The sequence below is a fragment of the Natator depressus genome, chromosome 17 (genome assembly GCF_965152275.1).
Source record: "Natator depressus isolate rNatDep1 chromosome 17, rNatDep2.hap1, whole genome shotgun sequence".
In the NCBI taxonomy this organism is placed as follows: domain Eukaryota; kingdom Metazoa; phylum Chordata; order Testudines; family Cheloniidae; genus Natator; species Natator depressus.
The window spans coordinates 14,369,851-14,393,646 of NC_134250.1; the positions used below are offsets into that span (position 1 = coordinate 14,369,851).

The 23,796-nt window shown below is 41.0% G+C and overlaps 1 protein-coding gene across 6 annotated transcripts in view; it reads right to left on the reverse strand.

The window, feature by feature from the left end:
• Positions 1-23,796, reverse strand: part of AUTS2 (activator of transcription and developmental regulator AUTS2) — a 968,366-nt gene that overhangs the window by 391,077 nt on the left and 553,493 nt on the right. The window lies entirely within an intron of this gene.

Consider the following 23,796-nt stretch of genomic DNA (forward strand, 5'->3'; position numbering starts at 1 on the left):
GATTGTAAATTCTTTGTGGCAGGGACTGCCAGTTATTACTTGTCTGTATAGTACCAACTGAGTGTATAATGAGATCTGACTAGAAACTACTGCAATAATAATAATAAATTAAATAATAATAAGTGGACTCTCCCACAAAGAAGCTTGGAGAAATGCAAAAGGAGAACAAACGGCATAGTGAAGTTTAATTGTATATTTATAATTATTTCAGTTTCAGTAATGTGTAATGAGTACCATATGTCAGTGGTTCTCAACCTTTCTTGAGGACTTTACCCCTTTCAGGAGTCTGATTTGTCCATCCCCAAGTTTACTTAAAAACTACTTGCTTACAAAATCATACATAAAAATAAAAAAGTGTCACAGCACACTACTGAAAAATTGCTTACTTTCTCATTTTACCACATAATTTTAAAATAAATCTTTTGGAATATAAATATTGTACTTACATTTCAGTGTATAGTCTATAGAGCAGTATAAACAAGTCATTGTCTGCATAAAATTTTAGTTTGTACTGACTTCACTCGTGCTTTTTATGTAGCCTGTTGTAAAATTAGGCAAATATCTAGCGGAGCTGATGTAACCCCTTGAAGATCTCTGCGTACATGTACCCCTGGTTGAGAAGCACTGCGATAAGTAAGGAAATCTCAGGTTTTCACCTGACAACATCTTTTTAAACTACTATGAAAACAACAGAGTTGTTCTGTTATGGTAAGGCACAGTCCATTGTACTCTTAAGCACAACTGTTTTTTCTTTTCTAAATAAACTAACAGATCCCATAATTGCAAAGGAACATTCCGAGAACACTCTCTCTTCCTGCCCCCACTGTGGACTCAGAAGGGAGGGATATCTGTTTACTTTTCATTTTTAAAAATTTGGAAAGAGATGAGAGAAGTTTTTTAAAAGTGAAAGTGAGGCTGTGACTCTACCCCCAAGCCAAGAACCACCAGCAGGAATGAGCATGCCAAAGACCTCCGTTGTCTAGGAAGGAGTCCTGAGCCTCAGGCTGCCTCCCGCTGCTGGTCTGGAGGCCACTTTATAGCTCTACCCTAGGTAAGTGCCACCTCCCATCCTCTCCCCTCTCCATCTCCTCCTCAAAGTAGGCAAGAGCAACAAGGGTGTCACAACAACCCGTTTTCCCCATGCTGTTTGGGAAACCAGACAACCATTTCTCCCCTTGGATCATCCCAAGGATCCACTTCATAATCTGCCACAGATCAAATTGGGAAGAACAGCCCAAGGGAATAGAAAAAGAGACATAAGAAACTGGATTCCAGATATCTGATACCTAACCACTGCACAGAACTATTACTTAGGCAAGGGACAGAGGCAGGCAGCCCCAAGTGACATGACCTAAAGTTGATCCTGAATAACACAAGACCTGCCAGTAACAAATCTGACTAGCCTACTTTGTCCCTCCAGGATACCCAGCACAGCAAAAAGCCCTGACAAGATAAGAAGGCAGGCAGCACTTCATTCTTCTTTTCTGCAAACATCAAATCCAAGAATGGTACTTCAGGTAAAACAACTTAATTCAAATTAATAATTTTGACAACAGAAACCAGAGCCAAAGCTAAAGTTTTATGCTCACTGACAGACCTCCATAGCTAAAGGATTCATAAAGGAGGTCACTGCTACCTTGTCAGTGATGGTGGTGAAATACTGGAAGATATCAACAAGGCCACAGAAGCAAAAGCCCAGAGACACATCTCCTCCTTTGCCTCTCTAGGACTTACACAAGCCCTCTCTTGACCAACCTGCACAGCCAGTCACACCCTGGACCCTGTCTTCAGCCTAGATGTCAAGATGGAGGATATCACAATCCCACCATTGTCTTGGACAGACCATCATTTCATTAAAACAGTGGTCAGGAACCTTCTGGATCGCAGGCCACAAGGAAGGCCCATGAACCTGATTTGACCATGAAGACTTATGGACTCCAACAGATTCTGAATCATGCTAAACAGCAGCAGCTCTTTGTTCACAGGATGAGAAGTCAAGGATCTGGTGAATCATCATAATTGTACACTAGTTTCAACCACTGACATGCTGACCCCTAAATGACCCCTTTCTCCCATTGCCCGCACAGATCTTCTTGGGCTGGAAGTACTGCCAGGTTCAATACTATACTTCTCGATTCAGAGGAAAGTGAAGAGCCACTAAAGAAAATTAAGGAAATCTGGACTGGCTGAAGAGAGAGGGGCGGAAACTGTGCTCCAAGTGCAAGATGCATTTTTTTTATTTTGCCTTCTTTAGCATAAAAATATAGCAACATGTGTATTTAAAAACAAAACCAAACCTCTGCAAAACAAGCCACTCCACTGTACATGCTTTTTCCCCAGCGGGAAAGAATGAGAGAATGAACACATGACAGATGTCAGTCATGTTGCTTAATGCACTACTGGAAGGCATTTAAATACTATGGGGACAAGCTCAGTATAAGAACCTGAATAGAACAGAAAACAGTAACAGACAGACTGTGAAAGACCACTACTGTCTTTAACGGTTTACTTGGGAAATATCAACTATCATCTTCCAATATACAAAAACACGCTCAAGACAAAAGCTCCACAGTATCCAAAGTTACCAAACGTAACAACTGCTCCCACTGACTAAGTGTCCAATGACTCCTTCTAGTCTTATGTGGCTTTTTAAAATGGTCTCATTTCTTAAAATGAGAACCCTAAAAATGTCCATTCAGGACTCTTCCACTGGCTGTGAGGTTCAGAATTATGAAAGGGCTGCACCTCTAAGAGCCAACAGGAACAGAGTTGACAGGAAGAGGAAATTGCAAAGCTCTGGCAAACCAAGTTTGCTCCAAGGGCCCATTGCTTGGTACAGTTATTGACTGCGGGAAGCATTCAATTAATGCCTAATATTTTTAGACTAACTGGACAGGATCAGTTCAATCTGAGTTTTATTTAAATTTATTTATTTTCTTTCCTAGCTGCTGTTTGCACTGAGCTATTATTCCTTTCCTACAGCAGCACGAGCAGTTCAACAGACCTGAACTCCTCCGAGTCATTACCGGGCATAAGTTTCAGTGCTGTAGTGCTTGTGCTATGAAGAGTTAAGCTTCAGCAGAAAGTTAAAAGTTGCCACGCATCTTCCAGCACACTGTGCAGTGTCATGCTTCCTGATGCCTCTCTCACATACAGAGAGTGTCTACTAAGTGCTCAATCCACACCACAGGGACATAAATTTCATTTCGCACTAGTGTGTTGCTGGCCCACACTGCCCCACATGGACCCTACTGGCGTGAACTAAAAGCTCCCCAGTGCGCAGTAATGTGGTACTGTTTGAAACAGGACTATATTACCCTAATATAAGGAACTTTTAGCACACACCAGCAGGGTCCACACAGGCCAGTTAGGGAGCAACATGCTAGTGTGGACTAAAATTTACACCCTAGCCAGTGTGTGCACACACAGTAAAGTACCATGTAGACAAATCCACTGAAACAAGAAAGCTGCTTCAGAGATTCAAACAGAGAATATAACCAAGTTACTTAAAAGGAGCAACAATACTATACTTATTTGATAAGTTATTTCTTGTTGTTAATTTAAAAACATAACCGAAAATCCTGTCCCAGACATCCCTGAAGTGCCGTAACAATCATTTTAGAGACTGGTTTCAGAGTAGCAGCCGTGTTAGTCTGTATTCGCAAAAAGAAAAGGAGTACTTGTGGCACCTTAGAGACTAACCAATTTATGCTCAAATAAACTGGTTAGTCTCTAAGGTGCCACAAGTACTCCTTTTCTTTTTAGAGACTGATTACAGGTTGCAACATCCAGTTTCCACTGTTAATTGTGTGGGTTTTTCCAAACTTTCACAACCAACAGAACTTGGAAAGTCAAGATCTCAAAGTGTATGTTACAAAATTGATATTTTTCCAATAAGGGATCATTTTCAAGAGTAGAAAAATGTTTTAAAATAATTTGGCATTTTGAAATTTGGCGTAACCAGTTTTTCCTACAGAAATCAAGGTGTGCAACTAGATTAAGACACAGGGTATGTCTAACGCTACAAAAAAAGTGTGTTCTTAACTTGGATTAGGTAAGAGTGAAGACACAGGAGTTCAGCTTTTAATTTGAGTTAGCAACTTGAATTCAATCCCAGGCCCTCCATAGGTTCTAACGCAAGCTGCAAACCCCAGTTACAAGCTCAAGTGCTGTGTCTTCACTGCTATTTTAAACAAGTTATCTAACCAGAGTGTAAGAACACACCTCCCCCCTACCCCCATGTTAATATATCCACAGTAAAAAACAGATCCACTAATCATGGTCCTGTCAGTAATGAGATGACCCCGAAATCTTGCAACTCCACGCTATGAAAATGCAAAAGCAGTTTCTGGGATCCAGGAAGGGACACCTAACATTTTAAGGCTCCACATTTCCCTCACTGAAATATATAAGAAGGCTTCATTTCCCACATTTTTGATCAGTCAAGGCTTTAATCATCCAGCCCTGGAAGGATCAGCTGTATTTCCATTTGTAAACAGTTAATTTAGATTTCATTCTAAGTTACACAGTGCAGCAGGACATATTTTGTGCCAACATGAACTTCAATAAGGAACATTTTATGCAGTGCAAGAGTTTGAGTCATGGTAATTCTAATGACTAATTCCCAGGAATATTAGATACGAATGCTGTTTTCCCCAAGCAGAGTCCAATCGGCACTAGAGAAAGGAACTATCACTACAGACAAAATCCAGGTGTCCCCAATCAGCAGGTAAGGCTTCCCCTTTCACATTATCTTTTCTCACTTTCTTTATTTCCTTTAGGAAAATATTTATGGTTGACAAGAGGCCTGGATTGTGTATTACATTCTAGTGAGGAAAATGAAAATCTAGTTGACACTCTAATTTAATATTTCAAGAGAAGGAAACCAAGTAAATATCTTTGCAACACATTCATTTTTCTTAAGACCATGGGGAAAGATCTGAACTTAGAGAACCCCAAAGTGAAAGGTCAGTGTTTTATCCACTGGGCCAGCTGTTACTCCATCAATGCTTTTACAAACCAAAAGGGCAGAACAACTGTTGGAAATTAGTTTAGACTGCCTGCTAAGTTTGATCCTTTACAGAGGCTTAGTGACCAATGTATTTAAAACGCACACTATGCAATGAGTTTGCCATATTCCAGGGATGCAAGAAGAAATTAACTTATCAGATCTAATTCTATGGTTAAATGGTCTCAGAGAGTGGTGCTAATTGACCTAAAATCAGTGTCTTGTGTGTTTGTGCATGTGATGTAACGGGCATGAAAACAACAAAAATCAAAAACCCAACGAACCAGAAATTTAAAACTCATACTATCTCACCAAAAGTTACCATAGCATAAATTATTTAAGGTAAATAAATGTAAGAGTGACCTAATTCATCAAACACAACAGAAACTGAAAAATGCCCAGAATTTAAGGATCAATGGCTGATTTTATAAAGATGTTCACGCCCAAATTTTCCACTGAGTCCATTAGAAATGGTAAGCATTCAACATCTCTGAAAAACCAACCAATGTCTGTTCAAATAATTACCTCTATTATCTCACCCCTGGTATTAGCTACGTTTACCCAAGAGTAGTACCCTAATTGGTTTCAACATGGCCACTCACAGGCAGGGTAAAGTACAAACCTGAGCACAGGCAGAATCTGGCCCCTAGAGAATTGTACTGAATATCACTACTTTTCAGGTCACTGTTGTTCACTCCATAGACTGTGTGACACTGGTATGAATTATATGCATCTATATGTTTGCTTGAATATCTGTTTTCTTGTTTTTAGTGCTGTGAGGAAGATTCTACCTCCCCCTCATGCCAACACCATGTTCTCTTTAATAACAAGGTTCACTGACTTTCTGTATCTCTCAGCTTTCGGTGTATACCTATGGGATGAGCTGGCTTTCCATTTTGCCTTAGCCATAAACTGCTAAGTTGTGCACATCTGGTTTTTTGTTCCTTTACTAAAATTCATCGCTTACGTGCTCAGGGCTGATCTGGTAATGGATCTCGGCCTGGGCTGAATCGGGGTAGTTGCTGACCACACTGAGATTTTTCTGTTGGATAGACCATGTGGGAAGGAGTGGATCAGAGTGCTTCTCTCCATATAAACAACTGTTTTATTCCCCTTTGGCCCCTTGCCACTGGGGGATGCTCCACCATGACTCCTGGCCAACTCCTTTTCTAGACTTCCTTTCTTCCACCTGTTGTCTACCTGGTCTATACAGAAGGTAAGTTCTTTAGGGCAGGGGCTGTCTCTTAGTGCACAATGCAGAATCATGCTAGGGTGAGACTTCCAGGTACTACTGCAATACAAACGATAATAAGAAATACTCCCAGTTCCTTTTGGTTCCTCTGCTCCAGCCTTCCAGCCGAATATCCCTTGCAACGTGGAAACAGGGGAGGTAGCAAAACCTAAGATTGAAAGCTATCAGCCTGCTGGCCATTCCCATTGAGCATTACCCCTTCTTCATCCGTATGGACCCAGTGTTTGGGAGGAGGTACAGATGAGGAGTATGGCAAGGACTATAAGTGCTCACAAGAGGTAGTAATATTAAGGAAGTACTTGATGTATTTTAATGGTCTTTTGATGCAATTTAACATCTGGAATCAAAGAGGAGGGGCAGCACCACGACACCAGCCAGCTTTCTGTGGATCACAAGCAACGATCTTTGACTTAGAAGAGTAGGCTTGGGTTTAGTCTAGTCTTTCCATTAAAATATCTGAGTATGCTGTGGACCTGAGTAAGGGGGTTAACACTGCACAGCATTTACAACTGGTTTTACATTCCTTCCCCCCTTAATATATGTCCCTCCTTTTGTTCATATGATCCATTTTCCGACGTGTCAGCACCCTGCTTTACAACTTTAACAGACTGAAAGGTGTACCCTGGGGTATTATGCTTGGCTTAAATGGCTGAGTCCCATTTGCACAATTGCCCTATTAATTTACTCACTATTGATTTACACCACTTTTTCTGGAATCCACCCACCAGACTCCTATTTTACATGCACTCTCAAAAGCTCTATTCCTGTCTTTTTCTCCCCTATCATCCTCCATCTCATCTCACTCTTCATTGATCCATTTCTTACCTTCTTCCTCCTTCTCCCTCCCACTGTTGTCTTCCTTCTGTTCCTTCTCAATCCCCTCCATTTTCTCCCTTTTGTCTTCTCCCCCATCTTCCTTATTTTACAACAGCTAATAAATCTACTGTGAAAGATTCAAAAACTCAGAAGATACAGATTTAAAGGTAAAGGAACACAAATTGAGACCCCTCATTACAAGTCAGCACAAAGATGAACAACAGCTGTGACTTCAGCGTGGAGATTCCAGAGACTGATGGGTGACCATCATCTTTGTTGTGGCATTTTTCTATGCCCTTGCATCCTTTGGTTTTCCAAGATCTCAATCCTGTAGCTCAGATCTTACATTCAGTTTTAAGAGTCCTCTCCATAAATTATACACACACACAATGAACTGGTGTCGTGGTTACCAGTTTGCTGCTAAATCCAAACATTTCTAGCTTGTCTATATGAATCTATTTATCTATCCATATACAGAGATAAAAGTTTGAATTTAGTAATGTTTTATGTAAAACAGATTATATATTAATATATTGTATATTTACCATTTCTACTCTTCATCAACTTTCTGTAAAAAATGACTGAAATGTTTCCTAAAATGGAAGGATGACCCAGTGTCTCATCCATTCCACTTGAAATGGGCTATAGTTCAAAAGGGTTTAAATGCAGAAGGTTGGAGTGGAAAGGCTATTCAAATTTGCATATTCAGATTGGGTCCAAAAATAAACTGACCCTAATGCTCCACTGAACAGAAGAAAGGGGGGAGGGGGAAGAGAGAAAAGCACAGGGAGAAAAGATTAAGGAACAGAAAATCAAAGGGCAGTGTAGATAAGGTAAGAATTCAGCGGACTACCACATCACGTTTGGAAATCAGTCACAAATGAAACAAACTAACAAGTCTCAAAATGTCTTTGCTGATGTTTATTTCTATATTAAAACCCTGGGTCTGATTCAACATGGCTGGCCATCTCCATTTAGCAGGGGCTGACAACTGGCATAGCACAAGTAGTGAAAGTCACAACTGAGATTCGCTGGCTTATTAAGTACAGGTTGGGGAAAGCTTGTATCGTGCCTGTTTGCATTATGCCGGGATGTAATCAGTGACCTCACTATCTCATTCTGATGGACACCTACATTCAAGAAAAAAAAACAATGGATGCAGCCTATGGAGACTACCACTATATTAGAAAGTCTATTGTCATTGGAAGCCAGAAGAAAAAAAAATCACTTGGGAGCCACAGTATTGGTATAAGGGAAGCATTTGAGTTTGTTTTTTCTTGACAGACGTAAAGACAAAAACACTTTTTAGACTCACAAAAAATATAAAAAAAGCTAACTCATCCTGGTTAACAGTCAAACAACATGCCTGTGTTAAAGCAAAACAACAACAACAACTACAATGGAGAAGGAGGCAAATCCATCAACTTTCTCTGCTTGGTTATTATATGAAAAATACGATGTAACTACAAACTAATTACAGGCTCCGGAAGGTAACATGGTGCAATAACAGAGTTTGTGAAGTTACCAATTTTATTTCCAACTTAAATTCCATGTAGTTCGCAGTTTTAAGATTTACAGTGTAGTTCAGAAAATATGAACAGCCTGTATTACCCACATATTTACATTTCAAAGTATATATGATGTAATTATATAGTCAATGGTTACTATGGAATGACAACGTTTTACATAGTTGCATGTGTCCTCCTATGTAAAATGATAGACTACTTCAGCATTTAAACAACCAATAAGACAGAATAAAACGTATTATTGGAGAATTCATTCCTCTTCTGCTATTTTAGATTTTCTGTATGGACAACCTGTATGAAATGCAAACGGAACATAATCAAAGATTTTGCTAAGGAAACTCTCACTGTAAACTTTCTTTGGAAGGAGCTATGGCCCCCAAAGACCTACAAAAGACCACTCTACCTTTTTTGATGAATGCCTTAGCTCTCCCCGGGAAGGATTTTTATTTTGCTGAACCTGAACTGCCGTCCGAGAAATTGACTGGTTTGGATTGACTGGTCCCGACCTGCTCTCTTCTTAGAAAATTAAGATGGCAGCTTGCCAGTTCTCTTTGAAGGGCAGTGCTTATTTTTTTCTTTACAATTTTTAAAAAACAAAAGCAAAAAGACTTACATAGAGATGACTCATTCTCTGTAGTGATGACAGCTGATAACGTTGGAATACTGTTCTAAATATAGAATACAATTAATTTTGAAAAAAGTTCTATTAAAGGATTAGAAAATATTACACGTGCTTTTATTAAACCTCAATAAAAATAGTTTGTATAGGTACAAGTAGTTAGGTAGTACAAAAGAAAATTAGGCTACAAAAAATATATGCAGCAGACTAAACAGGAGGTGAATAAGGCATTGGACTGAGAGGCAGGAGACCTGGCTTTTACTCCTAGTTCTGCCACTGATGTGCTGTATAACCTTGGGCAAATTACTTTTTATTTATGGGCTTCTGCTTCCCCAGCCAACCATTGTTTTATTTACTTAGCTTGTAAGTCTCTTAGGGTAGGGAATGTCTTTTATTATGCATTTGAATGATGCTTAACACAATGGCCAAGGGCTGCTCAGCAATACTGTAATACAGCTAAATAACCAACTAATAATAATAATAATGCAACAGTTTCTAGTTCATCTGGGACAGACACTGCCATACTGGGTCCTCAAAACACACTGCCTTCATCTACACAAGCAGGTTTTTTTGCGGGGGTCAAAGTGTGGCTAGATTATGAAATAGACAAATTTGAATTATTGCAGGAGGGGCTGGTAGCACCACCTAATATTAAGGTGTCAGACACTTCCCATTATAAGATCCAATGTTCAGTTGATTATAACTTTGCCAAGCATTAGCTGTTTGGGCTTAAATTTCCCATCGCAGGTGCCTGCCTCAGGCTGAATAGTGCATGATCATGTAATTAAAGACTGTATCAATATCCATACACAAAAAGGGGCCAAATTAAGGTTTCACAGACAACCTCAATACCAGCATTTCCTAACTTTTTAATGCTTGACTTAGTGGCATATTTTTGTGTATGCGTTATTAATATAGAGATCTATTAATTCACAGACCTTCTGTTGAGGATTGTCTGTCTCAATGGACTAGTAACAGGATACAGAGCCTTTCACCTCTTGGTCACTGATTTAAATCCAGCCTAGGGCTGTAGTGATGAAGGGTTATTACCACTGGACAGCTGTTCAGAGGCCTCCATGAAGTGACTTGGTGATTGCAGTCCAGGTGTACAGGTGCCCACATTGCACAACCACCATGATTTACTGAAACAATTTATAATTGTAATTGTGTCTTTTACTACCCGTTTGTGTGTTAAGCTGCCTGAGTTATGCACATAAATGCCTGCTTGTAAATGGATGCACTTACAAATACTGAGAAGACCCTTTGAAAATGTATCCCCAGTTAGCTCGCTGTTAGCAGGAGAGAGAGCAAGAGCTGACACTGGGATTATCACTCCCCACTTTAGGTGGTTGCCATCCCATCAGGTTGAAATACATGGGTCTAGATCTAACAAAGCACTTACACACAGGACTAGTTCCATTGACTTCCATGGGATTATTAATATGCTTAAAATTAATCAGGCTCTTAAGTGCTTTGCTGGATCGGGGCACAGGAACCTTGCCTGGCCACTGTCCAAGCAGTATGTGTTCTGTTATTAAATCAAGAACCTCTCTTCTTCAAGCCTTTGCACACAGGAACTTACATGAAAAGCAAATTCATGTGGCATTTTTTTGTTTTTAAATTCAGCAATCCCGTACAGGGAAGTGTGAATTACACTCTCACAGCATACTTCGTACCAAATAGGATGTTGCACCCATAAGAAAATTCAGTCCTCAGGAAGATGGGCGGTGTTCCTTGCTCTCTTCCACCAAGGTACACAGGGTAGAAAGTAGCTGTAGATCATTCTGGGAGCTCTCCAGAGATCTGTCAGTGGGAGTTTATTTAGGGAGCCACTGCATGAACAAACACTCCAACTGAGATATTGTGCTCCTTTTTCAAGCTGTACAGCCCCATCTCCCCATCCAGTAACTGAAGTTGTGATTCCTGCCTCTGAAACACCTCAATTCCTGTTTTGGGAACAGAACAGGTGTCTGGTGGTTCCCTTTCTGCTCCCACTATCTGGCATGGGAAGTGGGATATGAAAAGAAAACTCCAGGCTGCCAGCACAGTGAGTTAAGGGGGAAATCTGAAAGTCAGGGGAGAAAGACAACTGAAAAAAAGCTTCAGCAGGGAGAAGCCTATAAGAGACAGCAGAACTGGCCTTGGTCTCAGAGTCACAGTAGTCATTCAAAGCAAGAGAACAGAGACAGATACCAAGTGCTTAGCTGGGACCTCTTTCTAGGAAGTCCCTTACTTTATTTCATTGCCATCCTCTAAGACCAAGAGCTCTATGAGTTTATAACTTAACCCCAGAGTTACCCACCTTCACGATCTGCCAACAGCACCCAGCCTTCCCCTAGCATTTACGCTGATATTGAATTTGACTACTTAGGAGGTGAAACCAAAATATCTCTCTTCATCCCAACAGGGATATTTTAAGTTTTGATCAGCTATTCTGCTATTGTTTTGTTTTCCCCTCAGTTTTATTCAGCACTCATGTATTTCATTTGAGAGCGCACATGTTGTGGATTAATGTGTGCCTAATACTCTACATAGCTTCCATCCCGTCATTTTCAGTATTCAGCTCTCACATCCCTCCCTTACTACAGTACATAAATGATATAAACATCTCATCAATAACATAAAAAATTCATAGTCTGTCTACAATGCAGCTGCTATCACAGGTTTATGTCAACAATCGGGCTGATTTTTAATAGCATAAATGTTTAAAGAGGTGGCAATGCCTGTAAAATATCTGCAGGGATATTTAGAACAGACATATGCCAGAATGATGCTGTTCTCATACCGGAGACATTGTCGCACAGCAGGAAAACAATGTTTATCCTTGCAAATGTTTACCCTGCTTCAGTCATTAAAAGGTTTTTATTGGATAACGGTGGGGTGGAGGATGTTGCTTCTTGCTTATCTGTTGCCCCCACTGGGCAGAGCGTGCCATCTTGTTCATGTTACAAATGGGATCAGTTTTCTTGCACTTTGCTGTCCACCTGACAAAATCTTTGCCATCTGATTGACAAACCTTTGCTTTAGTTTTCTTTTCTGGGCTACAAATTGGACGACTTGCAAATGTTTTAGTGCTTGGTGATTCTAATGGTTATATGGAATTTTATTTTCCCTTCTATCCTAAAAAAGATTCAATCCTCTGCATTGCTATTCTGAAGAACGCCTACCGTCAAAATAAATCAATGCTAACCCCTTGCTGCAGTTTCTTTTACTTGCTGCAGAATAGTACAGGACTTTAAATTAAAAAAATACAAAGTGCTTTGCATACAGACATGCAGTATTCGTTTTTAATCTGGGCAGGATTTCCTTATCAGCTCTGCATCCATTGCTATCATTAAAAAGCAAAACCAGTTGCTACATTATCCATGCATCAAATTGCAGTTTCCATCACAATCTTTCACTCCAGCTTTAAACTTAATCATGCTACGCCCCACCTGACACATGAATCGGGCAAACTCTGGGTTGAATGTTTCTCTTTCTTTTTCCCTCTCTACCTGAAGCCTATAACCTGGAAGTTCTTGCCTTGAATAGATGGATTTATTAAAAATGGGGACATACTCATATGACTGAAAATATGACTAGTGTAAGGAACATCTCATGAAACTATAAATGTGAACATTTGTTCACATACTTGGAACCACTACTATGACCCAGAAACTGACCTTAGCAAGCCATTTCTAATCCTTCATTAGATGTTTTATTTCATATGCAACCTGGGGTCCTGATGCAGCACTCAGATCTGCGTGGGCAGATTCCCACTGGCTTCAGCAGAGCTCTACAGGGATCCATTTGCAGGATCAGGGTCGTAAGTTGTGGTAACTGTACATGTCCTGATGTTTATCATTTCTGAACTCTACAATTAAATAAAAATCAAACAAGCACCAAATGCCATCAAATGTTTCCCATGTGGGCAATAATCAAGACAACACTTTGCATGACGCGGACAGGGACTGTGATTTAGGAGAATGAGAAGGGAAGCAGAGGCTTGAATTTCACAGACACTGAATATCTGCAGTCCATTTAGACACACTGAAGTCTGGGTTCTCAGGATATATAAGCCAATGAACTTCTCATTCTGCCACTGACTAAGGCATAGCTGCTAATTTGTGTACAGTTTCATGCATCATCCCATGCAAATGATTTGCAAATATGTAAATGAGCCTATTAGATAATTTGCATAATTGCACATAATGTGTATGTGATGATAAATTTCAGTTTAAAGTCAATACACTGTGCCTTAAACAGTAGCGACATTAGGACATGGAGTGGCACAAAACTTGGCAGCTGGATCATTAGTCAGTGAAGGGTTTATAAGGAATAAGTGGGTGCTGAGTAGTGGTGTCTGGGCAGAAGATAGGCGTGTCTGGGAGTTGTCAGACGAGGAGACTAGGGGAAGCTGGGTGGTAACTAAGAGAGGTTTGGTTTTTGAGGTGTTGGGGAGGAGAGGAGGGTAAGCTCAGTGGCTGCGGGAAAGCTAGGGACAGTTGGGGCTTGCACGGGTATCCAGGTAGCTTGGTGGCTGGAGGAAGCCAGGGGTAAGTAGGTTTATGAAGGCGTCCAAGGGGATAGCTGGATAGCTTTGCAGATCTGGGGACAGCTGGGTTTATTGGGGGAAGATAGGGGTAGCTAGGAGCCTGTGTGGGAGCTGAGGGAAGATGAGGGCAGGTGAGTGGAAGTGGGGAGCTAGGTGAATGGGCGTGTGTGGGTGGGGGACACTGGTTGGGAGAGCCTGGGGATGGTACAGAAATGAGAAAAAGCTGCTGTGCACTCAGGGGAGGGTTAAAACTAGACTGGAACCTAGACAATTTAAAACTTTGCCCTCTGCCAGGAGAGCCAGCAGCCTGTGCCTATTTCAATGGCCAAGTTGGAGCTGCATAAGCCCCAAACACTGCAAGTTCCTGCTCCTTTTGGTTCATGTCACTACATGGTTTGAGGCAGTGGGGTGGGCACCAGGGATGTATATTCTCCTATTTGGATACCCTGATAGTAGCAAATGACCATCTAGCAGGGATGTGTGCCATGCTGGCTGCATCTGGCTCAACTGACTGGGGTCCCCTGCCAGTGCAGGGCCTGGGTCATAGAATCATAGAATATCAGGGTTGGAAGGGACCTCAGGAGGTCATCTAGTCCAACCCCCTGCTCAAAGCAGGACCAATCCCCAATTTTTGCTCCAGACCCCTAAATGGCCTCCTCAAGGATTGAATTCACAACCCTGGGTTTAGCAGGCCAATGCTCAAACCACTGAGCTATTCCTCCTACCCCCACTAAGCTATTCCTCTTATCCCAAGGATCCTATCTTCCTCTTCCCCAGCATAACGTTTAAGTATTTCTTTGAAGATACCATGGACTCTCAATTCCTTTCCCCACCATGATGCCAAAGGCTGATGCATACCTAATGCCAGAACTGCAGCCAGGTTATACCAAAGTGGAATTTCAAGCAGAGAGTCAATTTCCACATTGACAAAACCAAGCTGGCTCAGCCTCCACTGAATACTGACATCGCACAATTATTTTAAACCACTTCAAGGCCTTACAAAAGAGGGACTTATAAGAAACACAGCACCATTTTAACAAGCTAAATTTCCTGTCGCACACAGGATTGATTCCTGTCAGTGCAACACTTATTTTTGTCTGATTAAGTCATTGTGATGAACTTCAGAGTTTAGACTGCCCTTGAGCCTCACATCTATCTGATCTTTAATTCTACTACCTGCTCATTTCTTGCTAAGCACACAACTCTGAGTCCCAGTGGAGCAGCCTCGTTCAGCCTCTGCATCAATATGTTCAGTGCTGAATTCATTTCTGCAGGGAGCCCAGTAAATCTGAACTTTCCAAAATCATTTGGCCCCCATTACTGGTAAGCACTGCTCTTAAATAGGTTGTAACTCCAGCTAATAGGCTCCATAATCATAGCTGAATTGAACAAAAGGGTCCAGTACGGGCTGGCATCAGTCATTTTTATTCCCAGTCAACTAGACTTCATAGAAGGAACTGTTTTTACACTTCTGGTTGCTGAAACTCCGAGCCTCATTTTACCCAAATATAGTTTCTTTATTAAACCAAGTCAGTCAAAAAGCTTCTAAGGGCATCTACAATGTCCAGCACAGTATGGATATAAGAGTCAGAGCAGGCAACCTTTTGGTTTTGCAAAATGGCAACAGTCCGGAAAGCAAGGAGACAGGGTAAATTTTAAGATGCAAAGAAAAACCCACCTAATGAAAAATTCCGACACAAAGAGTCACATCCTCTGCTATTCAAGGAGGCCTGATTGTAACTAAACCTAATGTAAAGCAGTTAATGACAGAGGCGCTTACATCTCGATCACATGTCTACAAAGTCAAGACAAGCTCTACGATATTGTTTCATCATTCTTTAAAAAGAAAAACATTATCTAAATCTTATCACTGAAATTGATAGTGTTTCCTTAAAGCTTATTCCAGCTTTGCTGACTTCAACACATATTGAAGTCTCTAATAAATCTATTTCAATGGTTCTTTACAACTCTCTTCTTTCTCAACTTGCACTCTGGCCTCTCTGATTATATCAAAAGACAGAAGACCAGAGTTTTGTTTATAAATATCTAGATGTTTTCCCCTGCTACTTGCTGCAAAGCCTGATATGAAGCTGAACAGCCAGTAAACAGAGTAGAAAAGGAACTTGATTTGTTCCCCCCCCCCTTTTCTTTCTTTCACAAATCAGCAGAACCAATCTTAACATGTACCACGTTCTTTCCATAGAAGGCAACCTGTCACAAAAGCAAAAAGGAGGAAGCTGCTTGGATATACTGGAATTGAACACAGCCTATACCCATATGGCTACTCAGCATGCCGACTGCTTTTGAATGCTGGCAAGATTACGGCTCCCCAACCATTGCCACTGGTTCTTATGAAGAGCAGGATTCAAGAAGCCATTTGCAGCAAACAACAATAACTTTATTAAAACTACTCACTCTTGAACAGTGTTCCATATTTGTATGTGCCGACTGATGGCACTATTTACATAAACACCTATGTACGGATCTATTTGATACATCACTTCCATAAGAGTTCCAATGGAAACTTTTCAGAGATTCTACTAGGGTCAGACATTGAGGGCCAGATCTCAGCTAGTATAAACAGGTGTAGGCCCACTGCAGACAAAAAAGCAACACCAACTGAGGATTTGGCTCTGAATTGTCACTTATTCAGATGGGAGAATTATAGCCATAGAGCAAGGGGGATTAAAAGCAAAACCCAACCTCTCTCTCTTACCTGGAAATTTTCATGCTGGGTAGGGGGATGGGCTCATAAATTCAGCAACCCAGCCAACCAAAAGGGTCTGCCTCTACCTCCTATAGCACAGAGACTGAAGCACCTATCACTACTGAATTTATGGACCCGTACCCTGAAATAAAGTATGTAAGCTGGAAAGGAACATATAAACATAACCAGTTACCTTCCTACCAGTACAGCTGATGGGAAAACAAGCAGGAAGGTAGGTGCATGTGGACTCACTATTTCATTTCTGCCTTTTGTCAAAATGTTGTTTTCTATAAAATGGTTCGACTCTTTTCTTTTATGGACCTGAGGCATTCAAGAGAGAAACACCATAATGGGGAGTTTACTCTGGACCACAGAAACAAGAGTGAAGAAAGATGCAGTATATCGTTATTGCAACAAAATCTTGCAAACTTTGGGCCCTGCACAGAACTCCTGAGATCTCTGATTACAGAGAACTTAGGTTGAGTGATCAATCGGGCTTGTTGGGCAGCTCAACTATTAGTCAGGGATCAAAATGGATTTTAAAATAGTGGTTTGGCCCTCCCCTGACATCAAAGTGCAATTCTAGGCCACGTGGACACTAGTGAGTTTACAGCAGCACAGTTCTACCAATGCAGCTGCCCCACTGTAAGATCACTCATGTAGTCGCTCTGTGCCAACAGGAGAGAGCTCTCCTGTCAACGTAATTAAACCACTTCCAACGAGCAGCGGTAGCTATGTCAGCGGGAGAGTGTCTCCCACTGACATAGCGCTCTCCACACTAGCGCGTCTGTCGGTGTAATTCATGTCACTCAGAGCAGTGTTTTTTTTCACACCCAGGAGCAACATAAATTATACTGACAAAAGAGCTAGTGGAGACATAGCCTTAATCACAGTAGATTTTGCAGATCTCCATGAGATGGCTGCTCCCATTTTCTCATGTGCTTTGATCATCCATGAAAGAGGTAACAATGCTGAACTTTTGATTGCTATAATTGGAATCCAGATTTAATGCCCCACTGAGACAAATGGGACAATTCACAGCTCCCAGAATATCATTTCAGGCTCTCTACAAAGCCAGGCATTCATGAGTGCATCAGTTACCATTTAAAAGGCTAGCTTTGCAACAATCAGGTTGTCTAAAATTAGGCTCCTAAGTCTATATTCAGGATACTAAACAAATGCGCCACAATTTTCAGAGGTCTGAGAACCTTAAATGGGAACTGCAGGTTCCCTGTGCTGGGATTCTAAAGATCATTTCATGCCATGCAGAATCCATTTCCTAAAACTAAAAAGCACAACCCACAACAACAGAGAATCAAAATTAAAAGAGCTATCCGTATTGCCTAGCAATGATATATATGCTGATTTTCTCAAATCATAAAATACAGTGAAGGAAGGGGCTTGATATTAGTGTCACATACACTGGTGTAAAGAAAGGAGCAATTCCAGAGAAGTCAAGGAAGCTGCAACTGGTATAAACTGGTGTAAGAGAGAAGAGAACCAAGTTCAGGTCTAATCAAATATAGCCACAGATAAATTACCCCAGATGTAATGCAGAGAGAAATTACCAGTCAGTGGAGTATGAATAGTGAATTGAAGGAATTCACTCGATATTACATCCTGCTACCTTGACATTAGATCATCCAATTTTTCACCAGACATTTGAAAAAATATTAAACTATCTAAATATAATATAATGGTATTAATATATACACATATAGAATCAAATCAGATTATTAGAAATTGACACACAGCTGTGGGGGCTCAGTGATTTCAACCTGTCTCCTCTGAGTGAGCTCCAAGCCCCAAGAAAGTCTAAATGTCATCTATATCTTGTCTGTTACCACATAGTACATCTGGCAGTCACTTGGGATAATGAAGACAGCAGGCATAACTACCAGTGAGGATTAAGGTGCATTGGCAGTGACATATGGCTGTACAGGCCCCTGAAAGCACATATCTAGTCCTGGTAGTCTCTTACATTCATGAGCACTGGAAATATTATCAAATTTATTATTTAAAAAAGTAAATAAATTAAGAGGAAACAGAAACCTACACTGCCACAGTTTGACTCAGTCATTTTTAAACAATATGTGATAGATTTGCAGTCCAGCATTCCATAAAAGAGGGGCTCATTTTCTACAAATGCCTATAAAGAGAAATGATAGAGCTCATCAATACAGCATGGTATATTCTATTAGGAATTAAAGCTTTCCTCTCTGATGTCGCCATTAAAATGCTTATTGGACAGCCTCCTGCCTTCATCTATATTATTGTGATTAATTTATATATGGGTGTCCTGCCCCCCCCCCAAATTACACAAGACAAATCTAAGGTGAGGGCGCATTATAATAATCAATGAAAGGATGAGTCCTGTTTACTCGCACAATATTTCACAGCTAAAATGCTTACTACATTTTTAACTGTGACATGCTTCCTTTAGCTGGTTTCGGTTTTGAAGTAACGATATAAAATTCATTTCATCTCTTTTTTTCAAGTCTGGCTCCTTCCTACATAACATCAGGCTTGTCATATCTGAGGAATTATTAAAATAAGACGAAGCCTGCTGTATCTGAGCAGAAAAAGCTTCTTTGAGCTGGCGTCCTCAGGAGAGAAGCAAGCTCAATCTCATTAGTTGGTGCTGAGAAGGCGTCCTAGTCACTAGGTTCAAGGTGATGAAAGATTAGGGCGTTTGGCCTCGGCTCATTTTGTATGCAGCTCACATCACTCCCTGCCCATGAACACGAAATTACATTGAACCTGGGGAGTCTAACTCCATTAATTTTAAATGGAAGATTAATTTAACAATATGCGGCAGATATTTGTTACAAACCTATCATGTAAAAGTGATGGTTAGCAATAAATTGTGGTGACTCACACTGGCCGGTGGCCCTGGCTCAAATAAATCAGAAGGCATTTACACATAATTGCTGTTTTTAAAGACAGGGATATAGGAGATACATTTCTTTGATGAAAGATTGGGTAACTCCATTCAGGAAACAGCAGCTGATATTAAAGCAACAGTGCCTTGTTTTAGAAGATGTTTTATTTACGGATTTGTAGAATTGCAAAGCACAGCCGTTTGAGAACGGCTTTTTTTTAGTCTATGTATGGGAAAAAAATCCATGTTTTCAGACAAAGAATCTTTATTGACTTTCATGAAGTGACTATAACAACAATACAAAGATATCATTTAGAAGAGATAAAGAGGAAGTGTGAGTAGAGATTTGTGCCTTGGAAACATGCACTCCTCTGGAAACAACAAATGAGGGAATCTCACCCAGAACTTCGGATGAAGTATAGGGTCCATGCCTAGACAAGGGCTATTTATGGCCTAATTTTTTAATGCCAGAATCTATGTAATCTTTTTGATTCCTGAATGATTTATAATATTAGTCTGCACTCTTCCTCTTGCCAATGAATATGTGCATCCTTTCACTTCACTTTTTCTTGCGTTGACGAAGACGGCGGTGATTGTATATTAAACATTACTCTTAAAATTGACATCTTTTTAAAAAAAGAGGGAAAGGGGCAATCTCTGATCTGAGCAAACAATTTTAGGGAAGGATACCTAGAGTAGTTTTCTCATTCAGAGGTGGCTGACCACTTGTCCCTCAGACACAGTGGCACTGTCCACCACAAGAGTACAGCTCATCTGGGCAGAAGACAGATCTTTTTTGGGGGGCCAGTCCAAGACTGTGGAATGAAATCCTCCAGGAACTAGCCACCGTTGCAAATCTCATCACCTTCTGCTCCAAGTGCAAAGAACAGTTCTTTGACTTTGCCTTCTTAATGTAAGCGAATGGCACTGCATATACGTGTGTATATATACACTCACACACACACACAATCCACCTACCAAAACAAAACACTACAATGCACATACAGTTTTCCCCCATGAGGAGAGGATAAGAGAAAGAACCAACCATGTATGAGAGATGTCTGTTGTGTCACTTAATGCATGTCAGGAAGATGCTCAGACACTCGGGAGACGAGGGCAGTACGAGAGCCTGTATAGGATAGAATAGTTACGTCCAATAGTGGTTTCTGTAACACCTACTTGGCACCTTAGGCAGCAGTTTGGCTGAAGGGGAAACTGAACAATTGTATGAACTGCATGAGAACTTTATTCAGCTCAGGTTTCTGGAAACAGCTCAGGTGGGGCGTGCTCTGAAACTTACCACATCGATTAGTGCCATCACTCCCACACTCGTATTCTCCTACTTGTTCTGACAGTTTACAGATCAGAGATATGCACAGGTGTGCATGTAGCTTCTTTTAACACACATTCTGTCCTCTCAAAGCAACTGGGAGAAATATATATGCTGAATGATGTGTTGCTGAGCTGCTGCAGCACAAGCAATGTGAAGAGACTCAGGGATACTTCATGCTTTTAGGACTAGCAGAAGGGGGAGAATCCTGAGCCTTCCCAATGAAACCAAGAAGGTTAAGTGTCTGACCACACTCTCAGTCCCTGGAAAGGGTGTTATTTAAATCTCATTCCCTTGGAAAGCACCAAGCTTGCCAATTCTCATGCACATCACTGAGCTGCCTGAGGCCAAAAACAATCAACAACCATAACACAAAATCCCTGATAAATGCACCACTTAAATACAAGGAACATTTTGAAATTCATTTCTAAGAAGGCGGCAAATTTGTGTATGGTTTCTCCCCCACCTTTCTCCATCCACCCTCCCTTTCAGTTCAAAGGATTTGTGGTTGGCCAACTCTGAAAGACCTGTACAGCTTCATCCTTTAGAAGCGGAGGGAAGCTCCCAAGGCACCCTGCTTTCCTCTGTATGCCCAATTGGCCAGAAGTCTTTAGATAGGAGGGTTTGATCATCCCACAGTTCAATGCAATTTGCATTATGACCTTTTTCTTCTTTTTGAAGTCTCTTGGGTTGCAAGTGAAATTCCAGACATGACACAAATATTATGCACATCTGCACTAAGAACAAAATCTTCATGCTTATTAGGGACAAGGCGTTGGCACACATTTTATATTACAGTCATTCTTTAATGTTCTGCTTTGGTATTGAATTGGTGTTGGGTCCATCTAATAGTCCCACAGCTCTACATGCTGGCCTTCTGGATAACTACCTTCAAGAACTAGATTCCTGACCTCAAGACTCAACTCTGAAATTACACTAACAGGGCCCAATCCTGTACTCTCAATTCTTATTACAGAAGGTGTTGAGAACATGAACAGAGCCCTGGGAGACAAAAACACTGCTGAACTTATTTCCTCATCTGCCACTCTTAATCGATCTATATCTTTGTACTTATACGGCCCCCAGTAATCTAGCATCTGGGCACCTCACAATCTTTAATGCATTTATCCTCTCAACACTCCTGTGAGGGAGAGAAGTACTATTATGCCCATGTTACAGAGCAGGAACTGAAGCACACCGATGTTGAGGGCCAGATTTTCAAAGGTATTTAGGTGACCAAAGATGCAAATAGGCGGGGTTTACAACAGTGCCTAACCTGTTTAAATCCACTAGGTTCCTAAATGTCTTTGAAAATCTGTCCCCTAACTAATCTTCGCAAGGTCACACAGTCAGTAGCAGAGCAAGGACTTTGAACTTGGGTCTCCCAAATGCTAGGGTAGTGCTATAACCAATTTCCATCTCTACCACTGGCTGTATAAGGCGACGAGTCACTCCTGTGCTAGGCTCCAGCCACTTCAAAATCCAGGAACTGGTCTTGGGACTCCCAGACGAGGTGCATAAGCTTCACAGGAAGAACAGCAGCTCAGTCTGTTCAACACCATTCCAGGGCTTGGAACTCACTCCTGCCTGACCGTGGCAACAGACTCCCCAACCCTGAGCCTGCTCCAGCTCTGCTCAATGCTGTTCTGGACTCCTGATTGTGGCTCTGCCCACTAGGCCTGACGACTCCAGCTCTGACCATGAGGCCTGACCATGGCCATCACAGTCTCTGACAGGCTGCCCCGAGTAATAGTTTCCTATTTTGTGGGGTGAAGGAATGCGAAGTGGAAAAACAAGTCACCACCATTCTTGCCTGGCCCTAATAATGTCATTCAACATTTTCCCTTCCTGAAGAGGACACAATTTAACTGAACTAGGATGGTGTAGTAGGCCAACAACCAACCAGATAAAAGTCTATGCAGAAACATCTACTGATATTTTCAGCACTTGGGGCCAAAGTTGCTGCTGACATAAATAGATACCAACCCTTCACTGGGTTTTACCCACTTGTGCCAGTGATGAATTTGACTCCAGGTCAAACTAGTTCCTTCATAATGAAAACTGAATGAAATAATCATTTAAAAGAACATGGCCCCTCTCATGACGGCAGATGGCTCTGCCTATACACATTCAGAAATGGTGTGCAGTAGCCTTGCACATGCTATGCTCGCTTTTCAGACCTACAAGCTCATGTCAATGTGAGATATCTTTCATCTGGAAACCATCAATGCAGTCATGATGCACACCACCAAGAACCAAAACATTTCCTGTTTGCTTTTCTACATGTCCATACCAAAAAAAAAAAATTACAGAACATACAAGGACATCAAACTATACTCTTCCTTAAACATGACCTAATGCATTCCGAACAGAAGTGAAGGATCTGCTGAGCCTTTTGCACAGCGCAAGCTAGTGATAAGTTGGCTGCCAACAGCATTTACTATATGGCGGAAAAGAGGAATGGAACCACAAATGGAAGAAAGGGGAGGGGATGAGTAGAACAGATGACTAAGCCAGGATAATTGTGCTTCATTTCCAGCTCTCCTATTGACTCACTGCATTATCTTACTGCACTGTACTTCAATTTGTCCATCTCTAAATTGAGACTGATTCCTAAAGAACCTCTAGAACCCTACTGGGGTGTGATGAGCTTTAATGAATTCATGCTTATAAATTTCTTTGAAATCTTCAGATTAAAAGGCACTTTATAAAAGCAAAGTATGTATGATCTGTAAGTGCATGGACCTTGCTCTCACATGCTAGTTAATTTTCTCTGTTTACATTTGTTCCAACCAACCAAGCACCACACGATGTATGTCCAATGAGAAAAGAAATACTCAGCTAAATAAACTGCTATTCGCACAGGCCCAAAGAAATAAATTTTAAAATAACTCTTCATATTTGAATTTGAATAAGATGGATGCTAAATATCCTCACAGAAAAAGAGCACTGGTTGCTTTAAATTCAGCGCCGACACCCTGGTTGCCAGCAACTGATTCTGCTAACTCATTTTTGCACTTTAATGTTAAATTTCTTATGGGACCACATCACCTAATTAGAGGAATTGATAACTGCACTGTTCCATAATGAGGCCAATACATTTCAAAGTCATTAAAGATAACC